Source organism: Notamacropus eugenii, chromosome 5 (assembly GCF_028372415.1).
Source record: "Notamacropus eugenii isolate mMacEug1 chromosome 5, mMacEug1.pri_v2, whole genome shotgun sequence".
NCBI lineage: Eukaryota > Metazoa > Chordata > Mammalia > Diprotodontia > Macropodidae > Notamacropus > Notamacropus eugenii.
The window spans coordinates 317,802,315-317,810,703 of record NC_092876.1 but is presented as its reverse complement, the minus strand read 5'-3'; positions in this window follow the sequence as shown (position 1 = coordinate 317,810,703).

Here is an 8,389-nt window from a genome sequence, read left to right as displayed (position 1 = left end):
AAATCCAGCAGACTAGCTAGTACAAACCAATCCTTTCATCACAAGATTTTCCTCTGAGTGCTGAGTGAATGAAATGGGAGTTGTAATTTATGTTTTTAACATCATGGTGAATTCACCCTGCTATCTCAAAGACACACGAGAGTTTTGCTAGTTCATTACACACTATGAGGCAGAGATTGGGTCTGCATTTGAAGCATACAGCAAAGTTAATATGATTAACATATAATTACAATACATTCTTAATAATTATATCAATATAATTAATCAGTTGCAATTTCATATTTAGTGTTCATTGGAAACCACACATAATTGAAACCATAGGCCAGAGTCACCCTGGAAAGAACTTTTGACTTGCTCTATTTTATTCTGGGCCACCCCTTTTCTCCTCCTGAGGCAATCTAGTCAGTGGCTCTCCATTTAGGGGTTCACCATGTGAAGTCCAGATTTACTTTCAGTACCAGAGCAATCTTAGTTTTATTACAGCTCAGAATCCCCCCAAATTCTAGTGGTTGAGCATTATCAGTCTCCCCTACTAGTAGAAAAGACAGTCATGAGCCATCACACTCTGCTTTCTGACCCTTCATGCTTATTAGTTTTGTAATCTCCAAAGCTAGCAGGTACTAGCTGTTGATTCTTTGCTGGTCCCCCTTAAATATGCCCAGTCTCTAGCATGTCTCTTTGAATATCATGCTTCTCTCTCCAAAGATTTTATTGGCTTCTGCATGGAAACCAACTTCCTAACTTCACTAAAATTCACTAAAAATTCAGGTTTTTATTAAAAGAAATGACAACAACCCTTTGCTAGTATAACCATAGGTCTCCCAAATCCATACATAATTATACATCTTCACTGATCCTTTCCTCCAAAGTAGCTAACGAGACTAACAATGAAAAGCTTTTTGTTTTTAGCTTTCCTCACTAGCTTTCACTCAACCTGAGCTTTAGAATTTTAGAATATTCATATAGTACTTTTAGGCAGCTAGGTGGCTCAAGGGATAGAGTGCTGGACCTGGGGTCAGGAAGACTAGAGTTCAAATATGGCATCAGATATTTACTAGCTGTGTGACCTTGGGCAAGTCACTTAACCTCTGTTTGCCTTAATCCAGTGGAGAATGAAAGAGCAAATCATTCCAATATCTTTGTCAAGAAAACCCCATGGATAGTATGATTCATGGGGTCACAAAAAGTAAGACACAATGGAGCAATTTCATGACAACAAAACATAGCATTTTTAAGTCTATAGTGAACTACAAATTTATTTTCTCCTTTGATCTTCATAACAGCCCTATGAATTAGGTGGTATTGTTGTCATTTTATAGGGAAGGAAAGTAATAACTGAAAGAAGGTGACTGATTTTTTCAGGGTCACACAATTGCAAGTAGTAAATGTCAAAGATAAGATTGAAACCCAGATCTTTTTGACTCCATTATATGATGAATGCACTATCCATTATGCCACCTAGCTGTCTCTAATTTGAAGATTGCCAGTTTTAAAAACATATTCACTATTAATCTTAACTATGTAGTGAATAGGATTTTCAACTAAAGTGAGACACATGGAAGAAAAGGAAGATTTATGGAAGAGACCAAAGGTGGAATAAAAGGGTGGAATAAAACATATGAAATTGTCATATCTGCTTAACAAATTCACCTTTTCATTGCTTTTTTCTCTTTGTTACCTCATTTGATTGCTATCATAATAGCAGTATTTAATTTGCAGTGAGGCTATATTGCGGTTGAGTGGGCAAGAGCAATATATTACCTGCATTTTACAGATGAGGAAAATAGAGCCAGACTCAGAAAGGGACCTTGATCAAGATTACACAACTTGAAAATGACAGTCAGGGCTAGAACGCAGGAGTCTTGATTACTGGTTTGTAATGTAGACCAAGTTATTTTTCCCTACATACAAACATACATACATACATACATACATACATACATACATACATACATATACACACCTACAAAGTTAACCAGAGTGAAAATTAGAATGATTCAATTCACTAAAGAATGATTCTCTTTCCATACACATGAACTTATTAAAGAGAAAATAGAGCTAGAAGTTACTTCAGAGGCCAGCTTGTCTAGTTCCTGCATCTTTCAGTTGAGGAAACTGAGGCCCAAAGATGTTAAGTAATTTGCCTATGGTCTCACATTACTAATTGTTAGAAGTAGATTTTGAACCCAGGTCTTTTGACTCCACAGCCTGGAGAGAGACAAGAAATCGCTACTCTCCAATTCCCTGATGTGAGAAGAAAGAGAATATCTTCATTCAGAAGCCTGAATGATAAAAATTCATTTTCCAAAAGAAGGTAGCATCAGTAAAACTTCCAACAACAGAAAAAGGTGAGAGGAGTACTTTCTCTGGAAGTCTTTAAAAATAAGATAGACTTTCTTCCACCCAGGGCAGTATAACCACGATACTGTCCCAAATTAATAACGACTCCTAGACTGCTCAAGATTCGTTCAGCTGGAGCCAGTTAGGAATATCAAAAGATATACAAGATTAGGGGCATACTACAGACAGGGATAGGTTCAGCAGTGTATTGGAGGCAGTTCTTTCTGGGTCCCAGGTGCTGATTATTATATTTGCAGTTAGAACATTTGTACTATGGAAATTAGTGAATGATCCAAGTCAGGGCTTGGCTTATTGTTTTATTGATTGTGCTAAAGAAATGTGCTAAAGAAAAATGTTAAGAATGCAGATTAAACTTAAAAGAGTATTGCATGAACTTTTTTTTCTTTTTCAGATCCAGTAGTTAAACATCTACAAACACCAATGACTAGGCTGCTTGTGCTTTTTTCCTTCAGTCAAGGATAGTGTATTACAAGCACAGGTTTGGATAGCTGTGTTTCTGACTTTATATTAGCAGTTGTAGGTGGAAAATTAGACTCTACTTTTCCTAAATCTGTACTGTTCTTTCCTACATTGACAAACAATATTATTCACTTTGCTGCTCAGTGAACTCAATGTCACAGAACTCTTTGTTCTGTGACAAACATTCTATGTGATAGCTGGTTGGGTTTGCTATAGAGGATCTAGAAGTTAACGAAAAAAATGAAGTGAAATGAAATTAAAATGGAGTGCAACAAAAAAAAAATTGCGTTGGGGCGAGATGAGGTGGAGAAAGTTAAAGAGAAGTGGAGTTAAGCAAATGAAGTAGTATATGTTTCACAAGCATACAACAACGAGGTCAGCACAACGACTCTGTAGACCTTCAGTTTGGTAGTCAATCTAATACTTCTTCTCTTCCAAACTTTTCTTTGGAGGCTCCCAAACACTGAATTAGCTCTGGCAATGCATGCATCAACCTCATTGTCAATGTGTACATCCCTGGAAAGTACACTACCAAGATAAGAGAACTTTTCCAGAGCATTCAAAACTTCTCCATTTGTTGTAACCGATGATTCCATGTATGGTGTGGTGGTGACTGATGGAGCACCTGTGTTTTCTTGGTGTTAATTATTAGGCCAAAATTAGCACAAGCAGCAGAGCATTGATCCATACTTTGTTGCATCCCAGTTTCAGAGGCTATATTGAGTGCACAATCATCTACAAACAGAAAATCATGTACCATCAATCCCTCCACTTTGGTCTTGGCTTGTAGCCTTTACGAGTTGAAAAACTTACCGTCAGTACAGTAGTTGACCTTGATGCTGTGTTCATCCTCATTGACAGCATTTGATAACATGGCTAAAAACATCATGCTAAATAGCATGGGAGCAAGCATACAGCCCTGTTTCACTCCATTGTTGACTGGGAAGGCAAGAGAACATTGTCCACTATTCAGAACCTGGGCAAACATGCCATCATGAAATTGATGTATGATACTGATGAACTTCTCTGGGCAATCAAATTTTGACATAATTTTCCCTAAACCCTCACGACTAACAATGTCAAAGGCCTTGGTCAGATCTATAAATGTTGTGTATAGACCTCTGTTCTGCTCCTGGCATTTCTCCTCGAGTTGTCATATCAACTGGTCCTCGGCCCATTCTGAAACCACACTGGCTCTCAGGTGTATGACCATCTTCCAGGTGAAGGATCAGCCTATTAAGGAGGACTCTAGCAGGAATCTTGCAGCAATGACTAAAAGAGAGACCCCCCTCCCCCATGATTGTCGCAGAACAATCTATTCCCTTTATCTATATCTATATCTATCTATTTAGATATAGATATATATGTGTATATATATACATATACCTTTATATATTTTCCTATGTATACATACATATATAAACACATATAAACATATGTGTATACACATATACATATGTATATATATACACATATACATATGTATATATATATATACATATACATATGTATGTATATGTATATATATATATATAAAATGTATATCTATCTATATGTAAAGTGGAGAGAAGTGAATGAGAGAAGCGATGTTAAAAGGGCCCAGTGACATCCAATGATATCCAGTGATTGAGATGTGATTACAGACTTATCTCTGGAGCCTGAAATTACTAGAAGGTACTAGAGAATGCTAAAAACAGAACAATAATCCCTTAGAGAGAAGGAAGGAGCTGTTTACACTGACAGATACACTGCATAGATGGAAATATATTTAATTAGTTAAATGACAAATACTAAGTAATGCCCTATCACTGTGTTTCCCAAACAAAATATGAAATGAATCATTTTGTTGATCATTTAATTAATTGGTGTTCTCAAATTACAGAACAAAAGTAATAAACATAGTTTTAAGAAAAAATCCATAAGTAGGATAAATAAATTACACAGTACATGAATTAATTGATAGCACATCTAGGCTATGAAATACAGTATTAATTATGGCATATCACCACAAATTATTTGGGAAATGAGTAAATTCATTTACTACTGTTAATGCTTTTAATTACTAATATTGCAATGCTCTATAAATTATACATTTTTAGCATCTAGTATTATAGTCTGTAAATTACCTGCTCATTCTATTTAAAACATTTGATATCTAAAAGGTGCTTTATTCTCATGTTAACTTATTTTTCATATAAACTTTAGGATATCATCTTTTCCATTGATGACAAAGGAAGGCATAGGTCTGGGGCACAGTCTAGTGAGGTTGGGCCTCAGTAGATCCACCATGAAGAGTCATGGGCCATCCAATGTTAGCATGAGGTCATTGGGTGCCTTAGGTGCCAAAAAGTGAGTCAGAGATACCAAAAAGGAAGTATTCATATTTCATAATTCAGTGATACTCTCCCTTTCAGAGACTGGAAGTAAAAAGAAGTCCACATAGAATAAAAATATTATCCTTAAGTTTATGTTCATTGAACATGTTGTGATCTTACTAACGTTTAAAATTTTGGCTGGTCTTCTTTACCATGAGGCACCCTACTTGTACTTAGCATTCAATAACTTATAAGCTTCTTATAAAATATTTAATCCATTGTAAGCATCAAGTTTTCCCATACTATACATGATACATCTCTCTATACACATACACACATATAAGTGTATATATATATTATATATATATATAAAGGTTTTTTGCATGATTTCTAGTCATGATCTAGTTCATAGTTTTATATGTAGTTATGATCTGTGCCTTAATACACAGCAGTTAATTTGAGTTTCTCAGAAGAATATATACATTTCCATTATCTCATATTTGGCATTTCATTATTCCATGTAGCTACAAAACATCAATCCATGTTTTTAATAATCAGTTTGTGTGTAATTAGCATGCAATTACCATCGAAATTATGTGCTTGCTTTTAGATTTAAAAAGCAATTTCCTTTTATCTCAATACAGATATTAATAAAAACATATTGATAATATTAATCATCCCATATTACATGGTAATGAAATCTCAATAAATAATCAGTCATTTGGAGTGAGTTTTTAATTTAAAAAAAGAAAATTCCTTTTTAGCATTTAAATGGAACGTTCACTTGTCAAGGGTCTTACAATTTTTACATTCTGTGGTTTTATTTTCCTATGTTTCTACATTTTAGTGTCATTTGAATCAGATTCTCATTTTGTAGCTGTTTATGGCAATGAAGTGAAAATAAGAGGATCTTCATTTATCACATGACTTTGTAGGTGTGTGTGTATATATATATATATATATATATATACATATATATAGACATATATGTGCGTGTATGTATGTATAGATGTGTGTATATATCCATTATTAGGCCCATTCATGTCACTTGCTCATCAATATTTCTACCTTCTCTAAGAAACCTTCCTTAGCAACTCTAGTCCTTGTTGACGGCTTCAGAGTATGTGCTTTTAGATCTGGAATGAACCTTAAGGTCCAGTGACATAAACTGAATTATCCAAGTTTATACAGTCAGGAAGAAGTAGAGCCAGAATTCAGCAGACATCTTCTGACTCCAAACCCAGTGCCATTTCCATTACATGAAGCTTCTTCAGTATTTCCATGCTATGTATTATTTGGCATAACCATTTGACTACAAATTTATATGGCCTGTATCATTAGTTGTCTTTGTGGATACTGTTTTCTTATGCTTTAACTATACTGTAAGGCCCTAAAAGGAAAAAAAAAAGTCTCATTTCCAAGACATCATAATATCTCACCAAAAGTAGATAATCATATATAGAATTCTAGAATATTAAAAGAAGGGATCATAGAGGCTTTTTAAGCTATCCAATACACACACATGTCTTCTACAGTATTCCTGACATATAGCATTTTGGCCTCCACTTGAGAGAATTGAGTTAGAGTGATGAATTATACACAGATTCCTGAGGTATCATATTTCAATGATGGTGGTCATGATGGGGATGGGGGGCATCTCTCAGTATTTCTCCAATAAACTGAAAATTCAGAGATGGATGCAGATTTAAGAATATCTTTATACATAGAAATTCAGGGGATATATTCAAGAAAACATTTCAGGCCTAATAACTGATTAGCAGAAAGATAAATAACTGGTGCTACTGAGATAGTAGACCTAATCATTAGTTATCTTGATTCTGCCTATGTGAAACACACACACACACACACAAATGTGACTATGTGTGTGTACCTCTATTTGTGTGTGAACATATATGCACACATAAACATGCATTTCCATATGTACACATGTATGTAGTCATAGAGGTCAGTAGATTTTGATATCCTCTTGATGAACTTTTTTGTTGTTGTTATCAATAAGCTCCAATATTTTCCCCACCCATTTGATATCTAATTCTCCTTTAGAGTCCTTTTATATCTGTCCCTTAATTATTGCATGATTGTATTGCCTCCAAAACAAATCTCTCTCTCTTTTGGATCCAACCTAGCTGCTTTCTCCAACTTTGGTCCTTCAGTGCCATTTCTACTTCCTTTCCAAACACCTTAAAGACTTTGATATTAGAGTCCAGTTGTGATGGAGTTGTTTGTATCAAAGAAATCATGTGTCCAGTTCCTGTCCTTATATGGAATAATGAAAATTACCTTATTAATTGTTATAAACATTCTGATATATGCAGAATATGCTCCATTTTAGATCCAACCCAAATTATGTCAGAACTTGGACATCATTGACCTGAATGTTGGTTTCAATCATTTCCTGGCTTGCTCTGGGAGTATCCGACTATATAAGTTGTTTGAAAAAGTTTAGATTATGTATGTGAAAAACTTATCTCTAAGTGACTTTCTTTCATGGAAGTTGTGAAATGCTAAGATACTGACTGCCATGTTTTTATATTTTATCCTAGAAGATATCACAGGTAAGAGAAATAAATAGAGGGCAGATAGACATTCATCAGCATGATGAAGTGTATACAGTACAAGATGCTAATGTATTAGAAGGTATAAAACAATAACAGATGCTTTTCAAATTTGGGAAATATATGGCCATCTATTTAGGTAAAATTTAGTTCACCTTAAATTATGAAGATGGTATGTTGCTGTTGTTGTATTTGTCCTTTATTCTGGAAGAGGACCATGACATCAAGACGATGACATAACTCTCAGTTGACTTTGATTTGATTAAGGGAGGGCTGTGCAAGGTCACCAGCCTCACTTTCTTCTCCTGTGCCATCTGGATCCAGTGACCTGATATTCACCAGGATGGCTGGAGAAGCCCAGGATGCAATGTGAGACCCTGGTCCAAGATTGTATAGTTATAGAAGAACTATCCTGGCATTAGGAGACCTAGATTCTAATATAAGCTCTGGCACTAACTGGATATGTAAATTTAGCTAAGTTCAGTTATATCTGACTCATCCTGATACAATTTAGGATTTTCTTTGCAAACATACTGGAGTGGTTTGTCATTTCCTTCTCGAGTTCATTTTACAGATAAGGAACTGAAGGAAATAGAGTTGTTACTTGCCCATGGTCATAACTATTAAGTTTCTGACCCTAAATTTGAACTCAGGTCTTCTTCATTCCAGGTCTGGTGC